Source organism: Podarcis vaucheri (genome assembly GCF_965113315.1).
Source record: "Podarcis vaucheri genome assembly, chromosome: 8".
In the NCBI taxonomy this organism is placed as follows: Eukaryota; Metazoa; Chordata; class Lepidosauria; order Squamata; family Lacertidae; genus Podarcis; species Podarcis vaucheri.
Genome location: NC_138766.1, coordinates 69,758,840 through 69,780,450, shown reverse-complemented (window position 1 = coordinate 69,780,450; position 21,611 = coordinate 69,758,840). Strand labels below are relative to the sequence as shown.

The 21,611-nt window shown below is 44.2% G+C and overlaps 1 protein-coding gene and 1 long non-coding RNA gene across 3 annotated transcripts in view; one reads left to right on the top strand and one right to left on the bottom strand.

Moving 5' to 3' along the window:
- The window catches only part of CPQ (carboxypeptidase Q), a 165,256-nt gene extending 159,029 nt beyond the window's left edge, over positions 1-6,227 (bottom strand). For both annotated transcript variants that reach the window (XM_082235761.1, XM_082235760.1), the window contains exon 1: positions 5,861-6,227. The gene's annotated coding sequence lies outside the window, so the exon portion shown is untranslated. The remainder of the gene's footprint in view (positions 1-5,860) is intronic.
- A 993-nt stretch (positions 6,228-7,220) lies between these two features.
- LOC309539089 lies at positions 7,221-15,665 on the top strand. Its single transcript, XR_014222683.1, has 3 exons — positions 7,221-7,731; positions 8,636-8,691; positions 15,323-15,665. It is a non-coding gene; the product is annotated as an uncharacterized lncRNA (long non-coding RNA).
- Positions 15,666-21,611: the final 5,946 nt, after the last annotated feature.

Sequence of the window (21,611 nt, the reverse complement as noted above, 5' to 3'; positions counted from 1 at the left end):
GGTTTTTCCCACATTGTGAGTTTTGCATAGCACACACACAGAGAGAAACAATATATTGCTATATCACCCAGCCCTACTGAAGATCCTGTTAATTCTTCAATGCACCATATCCTAAACAGCTGAATAGAGCATGAATTTTACACAACCTTCCCATCCCTTAGCTTTGATTAGCTAAATGCACAGCGTACAGTAACATTTTTAGACCTTCGGTCATGTCTCCACAAAATCAACCACACCAAATCCTCTGCTTGCACCCACAGCTTTCTGTTTCAGCTTCTACCAGTTCTCAGGCAAACCTTTTCAACCTAGGAGTTCACACATTTTCTCTACAAACCCTGCCCTGCTACACGACACCAGTGCTCATCAGCATACCGCCAGTGCTGTGAATATTTCGGGGGGGGGGATATAAAATCTTGATCCAAAACAGGGCCTTTGGAGTGACTTGCCAGTTATTTTATTCCCATGGTGCCAGCAGCCAAGTTCCATTTCAAATATAACCCAGAGTTTCAAAATAAAACCTGGAAATCCATCAGAATGCTTATATTAATGCATTAATAATGAGATACTTGTGGTTTTCTGCTGGTACATTCGCCACCAATGACAAATGTGAGAAAGGTCAGACGCAAAGATGCCCTTGATCCCAGGACAAGAAGATAGTGGGAGCTCAATGTGCAAGAGAATGCAGTGCTCTTGTCAACACAACAGGTCAAAGGACAGGCCAGGAGGGCAGACACTGGGAGTATTTTTTTAAAAAAACCCACCAATATTCTGCTATTTGTTTTCTTCCTTCTCCCCATGTATAATTTACTAAGACATCTCTGCCTCCAGCTATGTTCCTTCCTCTGCAAAATTTAAGCCATTGATTTTCAATAAGCTTGGGAAGCAAAGAATTTGTATTTTTGTACTTTCCCGTACAAATTGCGACATCGGATGTACCGACCTTTTCAGCAAGGGCAATTCAGGCAAGGAATGTGGGGGAAAATTGGAAAACCAGCTCAGCACCATTTGCATGGAAAGAAGGCAATTCATCTAATTATTAAGAGTCTCTAGATTTGTTTAGCCGACATGGAAGCTGCATTCTAAAGTGTGTGTGTGCGCGCATTCCTGATCATGTAATTTTTCTTAAGCAGGAAAATCAGAAACATCTGAGTAGTCAACTAAATAATTGTGCAAGCAGAAGGACTTGCCCTTGTGCAATGGGACCTCACCGCTCCTCCTCCCCACACCTAAATCTATTCTAACATCTGGCTTGTGAGCCGTGAGGTGGGGAGTCCCAGTGCACAAGTGGAAGTCATTTTGCTTGCACAATCATTTAGTAGTTTGCTTTATTTGCACACTGTTATGATATGAATTGTTGAGATAAGAATGGGAGCCAGGAGCTTTTGAGTCTGGCCTACAGATATGATATACCCAACTGTAGAGAGACATGTGTTTGGACCAGCCCTAAGAACACCATTTAAGAGTGCCCTGAGGAATCCAACCAAGAGTCCATTTAGTCTAGTATACCATGGACACACAGATGCTTCTAGAAAGCTTTGAAGCTTATCACAGAGGCCAAAGCCTTCCTGTTTGGGTCTCCTTAGTTATAATGGCTATCCCTCATGAATCTAACTCCCTTTGAAGCCACCCAAGCCAATGGCCAGCATCACCACACACAGGGACAGTGATCTGCACACCTTTAGTACGCATTGTGTGAAGTATTTTCTTGTGTCCAGATTCTACTGCCAATCAATTTCACTGCTGCTGCACATCAAATTGCCATTGAGCTGTCAACTTCAACCCCCAGATCTGTTTGCTGAATAGTTTCAGGTCCCTCCAGGCTAATGCCTCTCCACTGCATCGTCACAAATCTACAGCAGGCATTGGGAACCTGTGTGCTCCAGATGTTCACAGAATCAGAGTTGGAAGGGTCATCTAGTCCAACCCCCTGCAATGCAGGGCTTCAGCTCCCACCTGCTCCATCCAGCATAGCTAATGTTCCAGGATGATGGAAGTTGTAGTAGTCCAACAACATCTGGAGGGCCACACATTCCCCTCTGTGGATCTACAGGCTATCCTGGTGAGCCTTCCCTTAAACAGGCTGTAGGTAGAATTACAGTGGTACCTCGGGTTACAGATGCTTCAGGTTACAGACTCTGCTAACCCAGAAATAGCACCTCGGGTTAAGAACTTTGCTTCAGGATGAGAACAGAAATTGCGTGGCGGCGGCGTGGCAGCAGCGGGAGGCCCCATTAGCTAAAGTGGTACCTCAGGTTAAGAACAGTTTCAGGTTAAGAACGGACCTCCAGAACGAATTAAGTTCTTAACCCAAGGTACCACTGTACTGCCCATCCTTACAGACACCCCCCGCAACCTACTAACTCTTCTTAACTAACTACTCACCAGGAGTAATAGACCACACAGGAGAGGATACAAGCATGGGAACTTTCTCCTGCAAAACACCCTGGTGCCAGTTCTGCCCCTACAGCTAGTAAGAAAAACACTGCAACATAACCTAATGGCATCAGCCGAACATCAAAGACTTATCCCACTGCAGAATGTACGTAACAAATGGGCATTAGAAATGATGACCAGTGAGGGGCCATTTCAGTCTCTCAATACATTCTGGCTATGTTCATACTTTTAACCCCCCCCCCTCAAAAAAGAAGGGGGGCATCAAAAGGAGACCCCAGTGGGAAACTGTTAAATTGGAATAATTTGCAGAATTTGGCATTGTTGGGTTTAGTATCAGCTGGGAGTGCCCAGCTCACTGCAAAAATGCATTCATTATGTACGCTGTTCATCTTGGTTTGCCAATTCATTAACAGTTGGGAAAAGCCAACACCCAGTTGGATGAAAAGATTGACTCCTTTTGTTATGCGACTGAATCTAATTTTCATGTGGGCTCTGCATGTGACACACATCTCGCCTGCATGGCTGGCTCTTCCGGCTTTACTTTACAATAACAAGTCTTCTCACAGCCCAGCCATATATGTGTGAGTGCATTTATGTGGGGGGGGGGCAGGGAGGATAATGTTTCAAGTATTAGCTACCCTGCTGAAGCTAGCTGCTGCTATTATTGGGGTTGCTTTGTGAACTGCATGCAGTTTGTGTAAATGTGTTCTTAATATACAGTACTGAATAATATCCAACCCTGCTGTTCTGGCTGCACAACAGACTTCCACTTGTGCAACAGAACTTCCCTTTCCTCTTCTTCCCCCACCCACGAAGACCTCCCTGCACCCTCAAAATAGTCACAGATGGTTAAGGGACCCTCTGGATCAGAATTTGAGGAAGGGAAGTCCCTTGCACCATTGTAGCTTTATCTATGCTTATGTTCTTAGATACATAGTACGTCAATGGAAGACCTTTCTGTGTAAGAAGTAACTAACAAGTTCAAATAAAATCATCATCTGATGAAGCAGAGTTTGGCCCATAAAGGCTTGTGCCAAAATTAGTATGCCACTAAACTCTTGCTGTTATTGTTTGAGGTTGATGTGAGATCTCTTTTGCATTAGATCCGATTCATACATGCAAGTTATAACTGATGCAGATAAAAATTAGCCTGTGTGCAACCCAGAACTTGGTTAAGCCCACCCAATCTACTATATATGTGTATTAGAGGAATATCTGTCAAATACGAGATAGGGGCGCCAACATTTCCCTGTCTTTTGGCAGATTCGAGACTCACAGGTAACATTACTCAGGTAAATTTGCCAAGCACACAGACCTTCCGTGTCCCCTGCAAATGTTGCTGTACCCCTAAGTGTACATATCCCTCCACCAGCATGGGATGGTGGGAACTGTAGCCCAGTGACATGTAGGGAGCCATGCGATCCTCATCTCTGATATAGAGGCAGTGTTGGAAAACTTTCCCTGGTGAATATTAGTTTTGCATGCAGTTGTTAAAGGCTGTCTTTTCTGTGAACCGCTCTGAGACCTCCAGGTATAGGGCAGTATACTACTACTACTACTACTACTACTAATAATAATAATAATAATAATGTAGCCTGCCAAGAAAGAAACTGTATACCTGAAGGAGTGTCTCCACCCACATTGTTCAGCTCGGACACTGAGATCCAGCGCCGAGGGCCTTCTAGCGGTTCCCTCATTGCAAGAAGTGAGGTTACAGGGAACCAGAAAGAGGGCCTTCTCGGTAGTGGCACCCACCCTGTGGAACACCCTCCCTTCAGATGTGAAGGAAATAAGCAGTTATCCTATCTTTACAAGACATCTGAAGGCAGCCTTGTTTAGGGAAGTTTTTAAGATTTAATGCTGTGTTGTTTTTAACACTTGATTGGGAGCCGCCCAGAGTGGCTGGGGAAACTCAGCCAGATGGGCGGGGTATAAATAAATTATTATTATTATTATTATTATTATTATTATTATTATTATTATACTGGTAGTCCTGTTCGCTCAGCCCATACAAAGCACACAGTCACATAGACAAAACCCTGGTATGCCCACAACACAATGCAAGGTATACTTTACTGAGAATGGAAACTTACTCAGTTCAGTGGAGTTTACTTCCAAACAAGTGTGCACCGGATTGTTGCCTTAGTGACAGTGGGTGGAAATAAATAGTGGGGGAAACTCCATAAAATTTCCATACCAAACTACTATTAGAGGAGCAGAATCAGGAATAAACGGTAGCAACTTTACCAAAAATGCTAGATTCCTCCCAAGAACTGTCCTCTGCGGTTCCTGTTCTGCTTCCAATGCTTGCAGGAAGGAAGCCCTGGTTACTGGACAGTGAATCCAGAGGTCCCGGCTGTTAGCAATGAGCAGCAGCTGGAAAGTGGGGGCAAGAATGGTGGAAGAGTACCTAGAACGTTGTCTCGCTCATCATCTCCCGCCGCTGACAGCACTATACATTTTAATGAAATGCCTTTAATCGTGCTGAATATCTAGAGGTAGATCTCCCAGCAGCCATCAGAATACTGGCTGCAATTTGCTGTTCCCTTGGGTTGTCCCCCACCCGCACCTGTCAGGTTCAGTAATTGGCTTTAATTAAAAACACAACAGCAGAATTAAACTGACCATGCAAGGCTATGTATGGCAAGCGCAACTCATCCTAGGAAGGGAAATTCATAACACGGAGCTGGACCAGGAAGCTGCAAACATCACCCCTCCTCCTCGTCTCTCCACTACACACAATGCTTAAAAATAATCAATAAGATCCTCTGGAAGGTGAAAAGCAGGTCGTCAATACAATCTATCCATTCAACTGCGCAGTCACACCCTCCATAGTCTCCGCTGCTAACCCTTCCTACTAGGCAAATAATAAGTTGCGGGATGCGGGTGGCAAGTAGATAAATAGGTACTGCTCCGGCGGGAAGGTAAACGGCGTTTCCGTGCGCTGCTCTGGTTCACCAGAAGCGGCTTAGTCATGCTGGCCACATGACCCAGAAGCTGTACGCCAGCTCCCTTGGCCAATAAAGCGAGATGAGCACCGCAACCCCAGAGTTGGCCACGACTGGACCTAATGGTCAGGGGTCCCTTTCCCTTTAGTCAAATAATAAGTTGCAGAAGAAGGTAAGGTAAGGTAAGGCTCCCCCTCCTTCCCGTTTTGTAGGCTGAACTGTGAGCAAGAGGAGAAATCCTATAGTATGGAGTTTCCGCCTGGTTCAAGGAACCACGAGCCGCCCCCGTGAGAATAGCTGCTCTCTTGACTTCAGGACACATTTTTTTTAGTTTCTGCAGGGGCGTTTCAAGAAGCGGCGGTCCTCCCTGCGCGCAAGCGTGCGCAGCCGGCCCGCCAACCACGCTACTTTCTCCGGCCCTAAAACTGCGCGGCCGCGGGTCTTTCCGGCCCGCAAACGGCTCCCGATCGGCCTCCTGCCGCGGAGAACGCGGGGGAGGAGCGGGGCTGTTCACCAACCTTCCTCTGGAGCGAGCGAGCGAGCGGGTGGCGGAGAGGAGAGCTCGAGGCCACGTCCCCTGTGCAGCAGCAGCAGCAGCGTTTGGCTGAATGAAGCGGAGAGGCGCTTTCCTCCCTGCCTGAGCTGGCCGCCCGGCAGGAGCATTTGCCTCTCCAGCGGGTACAGACGTCAGCCTCGCGCGCTGCTTGTGCGCTTTGGAGAGGCTCTTGGGTCACAGCCCGGCGAGGAGGGCCAGAGAGCCCCTCGCCTCCGTGGGGTGTTGCCAGGAGAAAACAAACCAAGCTCTCTCTTTTTTAATCATCCCAGCACCAAAGGCATCAAGACCAGGCCTGTGCAGAGCTTGTACGAGGCCCCGGGCGGGAGTCTTGGGAGAAGGAAGTTATAAACTAAAAAAAAAAGGAGCTGGCAAGGTTACATAAGACGGCAAAGTAGCTGGGATAAACCAGTTCATTGCAACATCTCCCATGCAGTGTATTTTGCAAAGCGACTACAGTGGTACCGCAGGTTATAGATGCTTTGGGTTACAGACGCTTCAGGTTACAGACTCCACTAACCCAGAAATAGTACCTCGGGTTAAGAACTTTGCTTCAGGATGAGAACAGAAATGGCGTGGCGGCAGCGGGAGGCCCCATTAGCTAAAGTGGTACCTCAGGTTAAGAACAGTTTCAGGTTAAGAATGCACCTCCAGAATGAATTAAGTTCTTAACCCGAGGTAGCTTTGGTCACACCGGCCGACTAGTCATCCAAAGAAAAGGTTGAATCGCTTAAGACTAGAAATAGAAGCAGGTAAGGAACGATATGTGGGCTGATGTACCTACATTTGGCATTCAGTGGCCATCTCCCGCTCATCCTTGCGCCAAGTCCTGCTGATGCAACACTGGCACCAGACATGTGGCTCTGACAGACGTGCAGGCTATGAGATGCGCCACTGCGGTGGTTGCATGTAATCTGATCTGAAGCTACATGTAGGCATAGGGGTAGCCGGGTGGGGGGAAGCTGCCCCCCTAAATCAAGTAAATGAATAAAAATAATTAACTGAGGTTCTGCCCCCCCCTAACAAGGAGATTCACCCACCCCGCCCCCCAATATGAAGCCTGCCCTCCCAACATCATTTTGGGCTTTTGGGCTTAGGGACTTCCCCATGGCATCTGGCTGGCCACTCTGAGAACAGGGTGCAAGACTAGATGGTACATTTGCCTGTTCCAGCAGTATCCTCTTTTGTTCAAGCCTGAGTTCCTATTATTCGCAGTTTATAAAGATGTCACAGAACATCTATCCGTAAGGCGATAAAGTACAGAGATGATTGAATGACTCACTGTCACTCACAAAACACATTCTCAGTTCTTAGTGACTATAATATGTTCACATCTATTCGCTTCTGTTTCTTCCCCTTTGGGTCTGGTGACAGAGGTTTCATTTGCAGTAGTAATAGAACAAACTGTCCTCGTGTTGGTTTCATTGAGGGGCCCCAGAAAACATATCCATCATCTCTTTCCTCCACCTCACACTTTTTCCTTCCACTCTCCTTTGGTACCCTTGATTTTTCTTCCCTGTTTGTCTCATTAAGAGGAGAGTCACAATCTGGCCATCTGCCATTTTTGTTGTTGTATTTCTTTTTGTTTACAAACCTCTCTTTTCTTTTGAATGGTGGAAAACATAACTAAATTTGATGGTCGCAGAGACAGTGTTACATTCAGCTCTTTAAAACAATAGCTCACTGATGATCATTTTTGTTTTTTGTTGTCAAAGCATCACACGAAAGGTTTGTTTCAGTGAACCTCACCTCTCTTTCCCTAGTCAACTGCCAGGCAGAGACTCCTTGTGTGGCTTTGCCAAATGATATATGCTACAAACCTACAAGCTTTCAGACGTAGGTATGTTGATATTGAGCAAGCTTAAAACTAAAAAAGAATTATGTGCACACATATAAAGTCACAAAGGAGGTTAGGATTTTGCTTCCATGCAGCATCTGCTTATCTGTGAAAAGGGGACATTGCAAATGCTTTGCCTAGATTTCTTCCCCACCCCCCTAGATTTCTTCCAGTAAAGTCATCAAAGAATGTAGTTATACCTGTCTTGGAATACAAACTTGCCCTATTTGTAATACTCAGCAGCCTCACCAACTGAGGAGCATTTCCTACAAAGAAGTTATTCATCTTAGATCATACACTGAATGCCTCCCCCTTCCCCTAGTCCATTAAATGCCGGGTCACCAGGGAAAGCAAATTTTCTAGGACACCTTTGTCCTTCGTTTGGATGCCAGGTACCCTGGGAAATGATGTTTCCCAGAATTCTTGACATATGAGACAGAGCATCAAAGCACTAGGAAGGGGAGTTTAGGCCTCCATTGAGACTTCAGTTGTTGCTGCAGCTGCTGCTTCTACTGCTATCACAAAGTGCAGAAAGCCAGAGAACAGCGGCTCACAGCAGAGTTGAGGGAAGCAATTGTACCTTACTGAGCATTGGGAAAGTCAGCAATATTCGAATTTGGGGATTAGTTTCAGGGGTGGCCATTTTGTCATCTTTAAAGAAAACCTCTCAATTTGCTGGTCCCAATTCCAAATCAAGCTGGTGGATTTTCTTCTGTACTTAACAATGGGCAGAAAGACTGGATTCAGCTTGTTATGGCTTTTGTAACAGTGTATTTCCCTTCCACATTTCACCCTTGAGGGGGAGGTGAATGGGAATTTCCTTCCCTTAATGTATTGGACAGGTCAGAAGCAATAAAGTTATGGGCACCTCATGATATCCACTTTTGTTATTTGTTTATTTAGCTGGCGGTACTCCAGACAGCTGAGTCCCTTCCCAAGACACCTGGATTCTGGAAATGGTATCATATACATGTTTTGTAGTGTTTAACTCGTTAGGCTTGGGGCCTGCTGGCACTCAAAACAGAAATAATTAACCTAAAATACTAAATCTCTGGCATAATAATTTGCTAGTAAATCATTTACTACTTGGGGGATTAGTACATGGAGCAGAGAAAAGAAAAAGGAACCAAATAGGATGTTGGAATATACAGAATGCTGCAAGGTCCAATATCTGTAGATAAGCTTAAAAAATACAATAACCAAATCTGACCCCCTTCAGAAATTTTGGACTCCCATCAGCACCACTGCTATAGTCCCAAACATCTGGAGGGCACCAAGTTGGGGGTCACTTGAATTAATGTCGGACTGGAAGGTTCACAGTAGCACCATTTTGAACTTGTTTTGGGTTGCTTTTTATGCAGGCACATTTTCCTACTCCGCCGCCACCATTCCTTTGAATTTATGTGTCATTTCTTTTGGAGAGCCACATTTTTCCAAAAGTGAAAGAAAAGAAAGCTTCTGCTTAGGAAATGCTCCTAAAACTCAGTCCTCATGAACTGCTCCACCCAGATTTAGACTGATATATATTTATCCTGAAAAACTTAATGAAATTACCAGAAGACTTCCTTGGTATGTCTGTCAGTGACATTAAGACGCACCCACCCGTTTTCCTCCCCAGATGTTGGTCTCTTGCGTGTTTTTCATACACCAACAGGTGTATTGTGATACAGTCAGCACCATAATAAATTCAGTGAACCATTCAGATTAAGGTTCCCTCTGATTCAGTGACTCAACCTTTGCAGTTTCAGTGTAGGAAAATGGGAAGTATTAAAATGTGCTGACATTGCACTTCAGTTTCTGAAAAGTGCCATGGTGCAGTTCCTAGTCACTAAAGCAGGTGTAAGCACTCTTACACCACTTTAGCAGCCATGGCTTCCCCCAAAGAATCATGGGAACTGTAGTCACCAGGATTCTTTTAAGGGGAATGGCAGTTGATAAAGTAGTATAAGTGTCACCTAGAAGTTGATGGACTACAACTCTAATCACCCCTGATCTTTGGCCATGTTGGCTGGCACTGATGGGAATTGGAGTCCAACCACATCCAGAAGAGCCACAGACCATAACAGTATCTCAGCAGCTTTGGTGATTCACATTTCTTAAAGCACAATTTTCCTGAACCCCTGGCAGTAAGTCAGGATGCCAAGTCCAAAATTTGAGGTCAGTCCACACAAGTGAAGTCCAAAGGTTCAGGGTAAATTCAAGTCTGAAGTCCCCAGTCAGGATATAGTCCAGAATCAAACCCAAAGCACAGTCCTGTGGAGGTCCAGGAGCATCCAACTCATGGTCCACCAACATGGGCAGTTGAGCAGACACAACACCTCAGCTCTGCTTCCCTTTTATACTTTGCATGCTGATTGCAGCATCTGGGCTTGATGAGGCATGTGGCCTTCACATCTTCTAAGCCTACTCCAGCCGAGGAATCACACACCTCCTTCCAGAGCTAGCGAGCCCCACCTGGCCAGCTAGAGAGCTGGGCTTTGGGCCCTTGCCTGCCTCAGCTTCCTGGAGCATCCCACCTGCTGCTCCCTAGGCCTCAGAACCCTCCTTGTGGGCCCCTCTGGCTCTGGTGATGGTTCTTGCTGCTCTGGCTTCTGTGTGCTGACCCTCATCATTCTCCGTCACCCTGTGAGTACTTCATATACCAACCTCTCCTTCCCCATCCCTTGCTTGCCCCAGTGCGTCCCAGTCCTGGCTACACCCCTCACTGGGATCCTCTGCTTCCTCCCCGTTGTCCTGCCAGTTCATGACAGCAATTGTATTTCAATGTCTGTTGTTTGCATTTAGGACATCATAATCTTCCACTCCTTTGTCCTGTCAAAGCCTCTGTGAAGTAGGTTAATATTATTCCTGCTTTACAAACTGGAAACAGAGACACTGTTAAACTAGTAATGGTTTTTCTATGAGTTCTGAACTAAGTGGCTATTTTTATTTTTTAAATTATTTTTATCTAGCGTTATCTAGCTTTCCAGATGTGCTGACCATTGCTTCTCGTTCAAATGGAAGGTGCAACAAATCTTCCATTAAGGAAACTCAAGCCATTCCTTTGTGCAAGCTCTTAATTTCACAGGTTTGTTCCTGTGTACAAAATTACCTGCCCTGGAAAGAATAAAAGGGAGTTTAAATGTTTCGAGTCACTGGATGTCCAGATAAAACAGGGATTCATCTCAGTGTCTCTAGTGAGCTTGCATAGCAGATGAGATCGTTCATCTCCGCATGCAATGACTTTTCTGCCTACCGTTTTTTAAAAATGTAACAACAAGGTAGGGCTTTATGTTGCATCAGTGAAATCCTGTTGTCTTGGGTGCTGTTATTCAGAGGCGGGAGTTGCTGCTTTTCCTCCAAATTCTTTGCATTGTTCATTTCACTTTCCATCAATTAAATATGAAAACCTCCACAGAGGCAGGAAGGAAGAGGAACTTAAGACATATGAGATAGCTTAAGCGATGTGATGTTTGCTGGGTTTTAGGGGCAAGAGAGCGATGAGGGAGAATCACCAGATGTTCAGATATCACAGTGATAGGTTTCAGGAATAAATTCTACAGCTGCGGACCAGCTGCCAAGAACAATCTATGCCACACAGTTGTGCTATTCTCTCTTGTATTTGACAGTTCCATGGTTCTTTAGAGCATTGAAGCTGTAGCATGCTATGAACATTTGAGAAGGCATTTGTGTCAGGAAAGCCCAAGCCGCCGTTCAGAATTCCAGTTGGGAACTCGCCCGTGGTGCAAGTAGCGGGGCAGTGTGCAGTCAACAGCCTCAACTAATGAGTCCTTTGGCCGGTGATGTTCCTCCAAGAAGAACTGGTGATAGAAGAACTGTTTTGTTAAAAATGAAAAAGATAAACACACAGTGGTGCCCCGCAAGACGAATGCCTCGCAAGACGGAAAACTCGCTAGACGAAAGGGTTTTCCGTTTTTTTGAGCTGCTTCGCAAGACGAATTACCCTATGGGCTTGCTTCGCAAGACGAAAAACGAAAACGTGTTGCAAGTTTGTTTCCTGTTTCTTAACACCGTTAATACAGTTGCGGCTTGACTTCAAGGAGCAACTCATAGAACGCGGTGTGGTAGCCTTTTTGAGGTTTTTGGTGATTTTTGAAGCTTTTCCAAAACTTTTAAAACTTTTTTGGAGGGGTTGGATTTTGGGTTGGGGTGTTTGGAATTCAAGGACTTGGTGTTGGGGAGGGGTTTGCAAGAATCTGGAAGCTTGTTTTTTTCCCCCTGCATTTTTATGATTTTCTGTGACCATTGGGCCACTCTGCTGTTTTTTTAAAAAAATTCTGGATTTGAATTTCTGTGTGGTGGGTGGCTGGGGGAACAGTTGAGGAGGGGGTTGCAAGAATCTGGGAGCTTGTGTGGGGTTTTTTTTTGAATTTTTATGATTTTCTGTGACCATTGGGCCATGGTTTTTTTTTTTTAAAAAAATCTGGATTTGAATTTCTGTGGTAGGTGGCTGGGGGAACAGTTGAGGAGGGGTTTGCAAGAATCTGGGATCTTGTGTGGGGTTTTTTTGAATTTTTTTGATTTTCTGTGACCATTGGGCCATGTTGTGTTTTTTTTAAAAAAAGTTTTTCTGTCATGTTTAGAAACTTAATTTATTGTTCCTTCAATTTTTGAAATGCTCTTTACAGTATGAGTGACTTTAAAGAGCACTTAATAAACTCTTGTTGTACCAAATTTGGCTTTGTTTGGACTTTTTTTGACCATAGGAACACATTAATTGAATTTCAATGCATTCCTGTGGGATTTCGTGCTTCGCAAGACGAAAAATTCGCTAGACGAAAAAATTCGCGGAACGAATTAATTTCGCCTTGCGAGGCACCACTGTATTCAGCGCTAGACATTCTTTTAGACAATGCAGTTGGACCAGTGTTAGAGTGGTAAAATTTGAAGCGCATCTTGACAGCCCCATAGCCACACCTCCCAAGGAGAGTGCAAAAATACAAGGAGCTCTATTGATCCATTTTGCGTAAGGATCAAATGACAGCCATGGATTAGTAAACTACTCTTTCTCTATGCTAATGAGAATGTTAGAAGAGCCTGGTGGATCGGTCTAATGACCCATTTAGTCCAGCATCCTGTTCTCACAGGGGCAAATCAGATGCCTATGGGAAGTCCACAAGCAGGACATGAGCCCAGCAGCGCTCTTCCCCCCGTGATTCACTGTAAGTGATATTCAGAGGCATACAGTCTCTTGGAGGCGCAGGTTAATTCTTTGTCCAGCGCAGCTGTCTACCAGCTCCACCTGGTACGGAGGCTAAGACCCTACCTGCCCACAGACTGTCTCGCCAGAGTGGTGCATGCTCTGGTTATCTCCCGCTTGGACTACTGCAATGCGCTCTACGTGGGGCTACCTTTGAAGGTGACCCGGAAACTGCAATTAATCCAGAATGCGGCAGCTAGACTGGTGACTGGGACTGGCTGCCAGGACCACATAAGACTGGTCCTGAGAGATCTGCATTGGCTCCCAGTACGTTTCTGAGCACAATTCAAAGTGTTGGTGCTGATCTTTAAAGCCCTAAAAAGCCTCGCTCCTGTATACCAGAAGGAGTGTCTCCACCCCCATCGTTCAGCCTGGACACTAAGATCCAGCGCCGAGGGCCTTCTGGCAGTTCCCTCATTGCGAGAAGTGAGGTTACAGGGAACCAGACAGAGGGCCTTCTCGGTAGTGGCGCTCACCCTGTGGAACGCCCTCCCTTCAGATGTGAAGGAAATAAGCAGCTATCCTATCTTTAAAAGACATCTGAAGGCAGACCCGTTCAGGGAAGTTTTTAAGATTTAATGCTGTACTGTTTTTAACATTTGATTGGGAGCCGCCAGGAGTGGCTGGGGAAACTCAGCCAGATGGGCAGGGTATAAATAATAAATTATTATTATTATTATTATTATTATTATTATTATTATTATTATTATTAATGCTGGAATCAAAACATTGCCATCGTTACAAGCAGACACAGATGGTTTTATCCTCCTTAGATTTGTCTAATCCTCTTTTGAAACCATCCACGTTGGTGGCCAAGTCGATGTCCCCAAGTATTTTGAGAGGAGAAGAACTTTTCTCTTTTCTTTACACCATGTATAACTTTAGACACCTTTGTCATGTCTCCCATTACTTGCCTTGTTTTCTAAACCAAGAGGTCCCAAATGTTGTAACCTTTCCTAATTTCTCCACCCCCTTGATTGTTTTGTTTGCAAAACAACAGTAAAACTTGAAAGCCTCATCCTCTCAGTCAGTGGCGTAGCGTGGGTTGTCAGCACCCGGGGCAAGGCAAGTAATTTGCGCCCCCTAACCTGTGGATTTGCGCCCCTTAACCCGTGGATTTGTGCCCCTTAACCCGTGGATTTGCGCCCCCTAACCCTAACCCCCAGATGTTGCGCCCGGTGCGGCCGGCCCCCCCTGCACCCCCCACGCTACGCCACTGCTCTCAGTCACTTGCTGGAGCAAGGAGAGTCCATAACCTATCCTTCACATTCACCATCTGGGGGACCAAATCAGGGCCAGAGCAAAACACTGGCATCTGAGGCAAACCACGGTAAGGTTGTCCCCTCCCTGCCAAGCTAGAAGAGGGAGTAAAGATCTACATCAGGAACAAGGCGGGAATGAAGATTCATCGGAGGTTTTTGAGCAGAGGTTGAGTGGGCATCTGTCAAAGATACTTCAGCCATGGATACTACATGTGTAGGGAGAGAACTACCTACCAAAATTAAGAGAAGTGTGAGTTTCTAGGGTGTTTCATTTTGCATTTTGATTTGGCAGGCTTGCTGTTAAACACAAACAAAATCCAAACTTAGGTTTTGTGCACCACCTCCTACTCGTGTTACCTCTGAACTCTCCTACTGAAATAAATCAGCTAGATTCTGACGTGCAGCATCGCTTTATGCATTTTTGCAGCTCACAAGGCTACTCTTCAGGAATCTGATGTCATGGGAATCCTGTCACAGGATTCATTGTGGGAGCAAGTCTCTCATGAAGAGAAGATGTGTTGTGCAATGGCTTTACTCAGTAAAGGAAATCCAGGAAAGGATTTCCAGATTTTCTTCCTGGCAGCAGCAAATATCACAACTGCACAACTGGGACAAGAAAGCTACAACTGACCAATTTCCCAATAAACTGGGATGACCTTTTATAGTGGATAAACCAAATTGCCTCTTCTGAACTGAATCCATCCTGTATCTGTTCTAAAGCACTGTTTTTTTGCCCATGAATCCAGGGACCACATTACACACACAAAATGATTTTTAATGATTTTATCTGGCCAAACTTCACTCCAGATTTTCGCATTCCGAATTTTAAGATAACAATGAAAGATTGTCATTAGTCAGTCTACAGAGATGGTGTTGGGACTTTGTTCATTGTATTGTTTTAAAGCCTGAAGGCTGTGTGGGATTCTGTTATTGAAAATTCATTATATTAAAGTGACGGTTGAAAGTAGGCAGATATAAAGAGTGTGCTGTTGAGTTTTAAAATTAATATATTTAATGTCAGGCTACACTATAAAGTTACCTGACCTAGTACTCCAGTACCTTGTGAATTACCATTCTAGAGAAGTTTGCCCAATTCAACCTAGATTCCCTGGATTTTATTCCCTTTAGGAACAAAATAGCATTGGATCAAGCTACATGCAATCTCCCTAAAACACAGTATAAGGCTGAATCACTCTTGTCTCCAGAAAAAGAAGAACTGAAGGAAAGGTTATGGAAACTCTAGGACACGCACAGTTAGGGCATGGATGATGCTAAACACATGCCCAGTACCAGTAAGTAAATAGTTCCTGAAGGGAATAGTTTAACAAGTTACTGTCCTTCTTTCACCATCCAGATGTCCTTGGTTTCCATCTGGATTGAGAGCTATGATCTGCCAAGGGAAGAGAGGCATCTGTTAATCACTAGACTTTTATATAAATATATAATTTGCACCGTATGTTTTTCACAACAGGCAGGGTTTGGACAACATTGCAAGCTGTGGTTCCTTGGAAAATGGAAGTGACAATTTCCAGAGTCACAGTTAGAAGTTGAAAGAAGCTTGCGGAAAAGCTCGGCCTGTTCTTTTTAATGCTAATGTCAGTTATATGGTAACTTTGATTCCTTAAACTGTGACCAAATGTATGTGGTGTTTTGCTGTTCAGTGTTGCCGATTTCTCACAGCAGATCCAGGAGATCTCCCATGAAAAATAGTTTCCAACTTGAGTCATTAAAAAGTCTAGATAATGATTGCTCTTCTCACTCCTACTCACTTGCACACAACAGAATGGATAATGTCTTTTTGGGCTGGTTACTTCGATTTGACAGGAGTATTTTTCTAACCCTTTCCCTATGGTCTTAATAACTCATGCATAAATAGATACTTCAAAAAAAAAGTCTGTTTATACTGAAAAGTAAGTTTCTGTAAGAAAGATATTGACATTTTCAATGGAAAGTGTTTTGCTAAGAATTTATGACAAGGTCATGGTCCAAATTAACAAGTATGTACAGTTCCAACAGGGGAAATGGCTACCAACTCCAAAGAAGCTATAGTAGAGGTAGGTATATTGAAGTTTATCGAGTTTATCTTGCCAAGTTGCTTTGAGAGCTTTCTGCATAAAGCAACTAACAAATGCCAGAGTTGCCACCTCCTCCTAGCAAATAGAAGGTGCTGCTGGTCTCTTCCCACCTGTGTTCCTGAGGTAGATCTTCACTCGCCACGCCATTTTGTGGTTCGCCTCAGCTGCCAAAATGTTTTGGGCCAACCCTGTCCATAGCTTAGTTGTTTGGTGAAGAATTACAGTGATACCTTGGGTTAAGTACTTAATTTGTTCTGGAGGTCCGTTCTTAACCTGAAAGTGTTATTAACCTGAGGTACCACTTTAGCTAATGGGCCTCCCACTGCCGCCGTGCCACTGGCACTCAATTTCTGTTCTTATCCTGAGGTAAAGTTATTAATCCGAGGTACTATTTCTGAGTTAGCGGAGTCTGTAACCTAAAGCATCTATAACCCGAGGTACCACTGTACTTTCTTTTGTCTGAAGAAAGTGTATCTGAAGAAAAGAAGTGTGCATGTACACGAAAGCTTATACCCAGAAAAAACTTAGTTGGTCTCTAAGGTGCTACTGGACAATTTTTAAAATTTTATTTATGTATTTATTTCTTTTGTCTGTCCTGAATTGGTTTGCAATCTGGTTTATTGGATGACCTGAGATCTGGTATTGTGACTGACAAGAAAGAAAATCCTCACAACATGCATAATGGTATAACCCCCTGCTTTAGTCATCTTTTTTTCAGGTAAAATAAAAACCTTCAAAGGTTTTATTTATAGCTTTTCCCCACAGAGGAGTTGTTCCAGCCCCCTGATCATTTTGTTTCCCCCTTTCCTGCAACTTTCCCCAGCTTTACAATATCCTTTTTGAGAATGAACAATCAGAACTGTCCACATTATTCAAAAAGTGAGCACGCCATTGATTTGGAAGCATATATGTAATAAACTATAGAGTCTACCACAGAAAGTAATAAGAACCCTTTTGTAAAAATACAATGTAAAAATGACCAAGCAGTCCACTGAAGGGCGTGTTCAATATGTGTTACTATCTAAAAACCATCCAACAGTATGTTTTTCTGCATCGCAGGAAACGGCATCAATTTAACTGTACTTTGTTCTTTTATTGTATCGCCCACCCACTTTCTATTAAATTACGTAGCTCTGCAACGAATTTGAGAGTAATAAGCAACAGGAGCAGAATGGTTAAATATTAATTTAAGCCTACCAAGAATTATACTTGGAAAGTTAAGTTGTTGTCATTTTGGCAAGAACAATAATTAATCCATGCTCCCTGAAAGATTCAGTGGGTTCATCATCATTTTAATTGTCTCTTGATTCAGCTTCAGTCAGGCTTTCTTGGATCCAGTACAAAACAAATGACAAATGGGTGGGAAGAACAGAAGGCAACCATGTTTTGTCCTTTCTTCTGACTCAAAGTCACAGCTTGGCCCAAGATCCAAGAGAATCTCCTGAAACTGAATCCAGACAAGACTATTGTATCGCTCAGTACAGTGGAGACCCCACACTCTGTGTTTCTTTACCATCCTGCTGTCTTCACTGGGACAAGAAAGTGTGACGCGGTGCTGCTTGGTTTTTATTGATGTGCTTTTATCTTAATATTATTCGTTTTCATGCTGTATGCTGCCTTGGGCATGTGAAAAGAGAACAAGGGGGGTCTCAATTTAATAGACAAGAGTCCTCATCCAGGGTAGGGCCCTTTCTATGGCATACTATTGCCATTTAAATTTATTTATTGAGTTAATCTATACAATGGCTTGAGTCACTTAACAAAGTCACTCTCACTTACAAAGAATCACTTACAGAGCACACAAAGGAGTATTTTCCCTCATGCATTGTTTTAGATACAGTATTGAACCAAAATGACAGAGTTCTCTGGATCTGGAATTACAGTGGTACCTCAGGTTACATACGCTTCAGGTTACATACACTTCAGGTTACAGACTCCACTAACCCAGAAATAGTGCTTCAGGTTAAGAACTTTGCTTCAGGATGAGAACAGAAATCGTGCTCTGGCGATGCAGCGGCAGCAGGAGGCCCCGTCAGCTAAAGTGGTGCTTCAGGTTAAGAACAGTTTCAGGTTAAGAACAGACCTCCGGAACAAATTAAGTACTTAACCAGAGGTACCACTGTATATGTATTTTAGCAGCAGAGTTGTGAAGCGTCTGCTAGTAAGCAGACTGAAGATCAAGAGTATAAAATTCTTCACCATGACAACAAAACTTGGCCTGTAGGAAACATGTAGGGTTGGCTGTAGAGAAGCACTGCATGCCTTCCTCTGACCCTGAAAATCTGCTGATGGGTCAGTGGAACTCCTGGAATGGTATGGAATGGGGCCCAGAGGAATCACCCCTCTGCTTGCACAAGGCACTTTTGGATCCAACCCACAGGGAAGATTCATTCCAGTAAAATTGCCTTTAGAAGCATAGTCCATACTGGGAAAAGACATCTTTTGCATTATTTGAAGTATTAAAAAGTTGAAAATTCAAAACAGGAGGTTGAATATTTAGGATGCAACCCTTATCCTTGCACCCCAGCCACTTTCTGTTGGGGCCACTTCTGCACCCACAGTTCCGCTCCACATGCCAGTCAGAGGGGCAGCAGATCCCAGATTGGTTTAGCTCTTCCCCACCCACACCCCAAATGCCTCATTTTGGGGGTTTCCATTGGCTATTCTGCACACCTATTCAGCAGGTGGAGGAGGAGGAGGAGTTTGGATTTGATATCCCGCCTTTCACTCCCTTTAAGGAGTCTCAAAGCGGCTAACATTCTCCTTTCCCTTCCTCCCCCACAACAAACACTCTGTGAGGTGAGTGGGGCTGAGAGACTTCACAGAAGTGTGACTGGCCCAAGGTCACCCAGCAGCTGCATGTGGAGGAGCGGAGACGCGAACCCGGTTTCCCAGATTACGTGACTACCGCTCTTAACCACTGCACCTAGGGAATTCCGCACAGGAAGAGTGATCCTGTCCCTTCATCCAGTCCACCCATCTCCCATTGCAAATGTGGTGGGGGTAGATTGCATAAGTAGATGCATTAGTTCTGACTGTGCAATATTCCCCATTTAATATTTGGCTTACTCAACCTGTAAACAACCTGGAATTATGCAGAAGACTTTACATCAGACCATGCAAATGAAATAACTGTGTTTGGGTATAGTAGACTTTATGTTGGCATTTGGGTAGCAGCAAAGGCTTTTTGCCGTTATTTCTAGCAGCTGTTGTTTCGTGAGCTTCGCTTCACTACATTTTGTGCAATTAATGAGCACTTGCTGAACACCATTTTCAAGCGGCTCAGCTTGTGGCAAATCAAAAGAAGCGTGTGAAGTATTTCAGTCAGTTTTCAAGTAACTTATTAAATAATTTTCTATAGCAGGAAAGCTGCCACTCAGTCTCTTGCAAACAACCAAGCATAGTGTTATTTGCTAGGTCAAATGGTGAGATTTTATTGGAATAGCTACTCCATTATGCAAAGTAAAATGAAGTTTAATCTCCTGCCACACGAGTTTCCAATATCACACCCTTCCAAGGGAAAGGATGCCCCTCCACGTGCCCTTTATGTTGTACATCCATTGTAATTTGGGCTCGTGACGGTATCCAGATGATTCTACGCAATCACGCTTCCAATATTGCTTGGGACTGCAGAAAGTTGAGATTGTACACACCACTTCATTTCCAACCAAGGAATGTGCCTTGGCTTCCTGCCAAAACCTTGCAACTTTTCAGACCACCCATGTCCTGGGGTTGTTTTTCCCCACCCTGCTTTTGTTGTGCTATAGAGCAAGAATTCCACTCCAGATGCAAAATACAACGTGTTAATAACAGGAAAGCATTGCAGAGCAACTAATAAAGCAGAACAATGTGTGGATGGTCCTGCATAAATCCAACACTTTTTCTCTTTTATTCCATCAATGACATGTTACACACTGTACCAGCAAAAGAAGCCAATCCAGAGAGACTCAAAGCCCTACGTTGAATGTGCAAGTTGTAAAGAGATAGGGGTTGTGTGTGTGTGTGTGTGTGTGTGTGGTACTTCGGTTTTTTCACTTGTCCAGATTACTGCACTCTTCTCCTCACTGAACTTCCTTATTCAGGTTACATCCTCCCCTCTTCTGTCAGATCTTTGCATCTCATGAAACCCTCTTGCCTCTTTGACATACCCTCTTCTCTTTATCTTCTCCTAGTCTCTATGTTGGCTTGGTCACCCAACTTCCACATGAACCTCAAAGCGCTTGGCTTTTAAGGCTGCAGTGCTCCACTTCCTTATTAAATCTGTTTTTGAAGCTCCTCCTTGCTACTGCGGCATCCAGTCTCTCTGCTATAGGATGCAAAATGTAATTTTTGCACCTTAAAAAGAACAAACACCATTCCAGCTTGTCATACTTGAGGCCTATGGACAGGACTTAAATCATTATTTGATGCACATTAACTTCAGCAGTTTTGTGCTATCTACTGCAGGCTAACCTTCTCCCTACACCTGGAATGGAGACTGGGTAGACCTCTAGATATTGATGGGACTTCCCACCTGCCCTGACCATTGGCCATGATGGGTGGGGACTGTTGGGAGCTGGGGCCCAGCATCTGGAGGGCCACAAGTTCCTCATCCTTACTGTCCCATCACTAAGCCCTATCATGCCTCCTTGTTCTTGTCCATCTTATACAGACGTGTAGGACATGGCACTTCTGTGTGGTCTCTGCAGCACCACATTTGGCATGATGTCCAAAGCACATTCAGTGGGACTCAGGCGCCTGGAGGCCACTACTGTGTGGTTGCACAGATTTCCAGGGAAGCACCACAAGGCAAATGGAGAGGATCTAGTTTCCTGACTCACCTTTGTAGCAAAGGAAGGATGCAAGCATCCCCCTTCCCACCTGCTATTTCTTCCCTCTCCTTGCATCCTTTTCTTTGGAGAAATGGTGGCCGCTGAACATACAGTTTTGGCCAGCTATTCTCAAGCCCCACCACAGAGATAATGATGTAGAATAATTCTGTTACTTTTCAAGACACGCAAACATATCCATATTGCTTATTTCAAGGGCAAGGCATGGGTGGGAGGAATCATTCAAGCACATGGAGAACTGAAACTTTATATTCATGTGAATCTGAGCACTAAAGAAGTAGTCCATACTGATTAGCACTTAACATTTCACCAATGTGAAAAGAATTAACAACTGCAGGTACATTTTCATTTTAATGAGGCTATAAACAGAGCTATTTCTCCCGTGAAACTCTTGTTAGCAACCTTTGGGGACCTTTGTTTCCAAAATATCCTTTTATCATATAACAGATGCAATTAGTAGCATGGCGCATGAAGTCGCCATTATACGAAAGAGAACAAAATAAAGTCCACAAT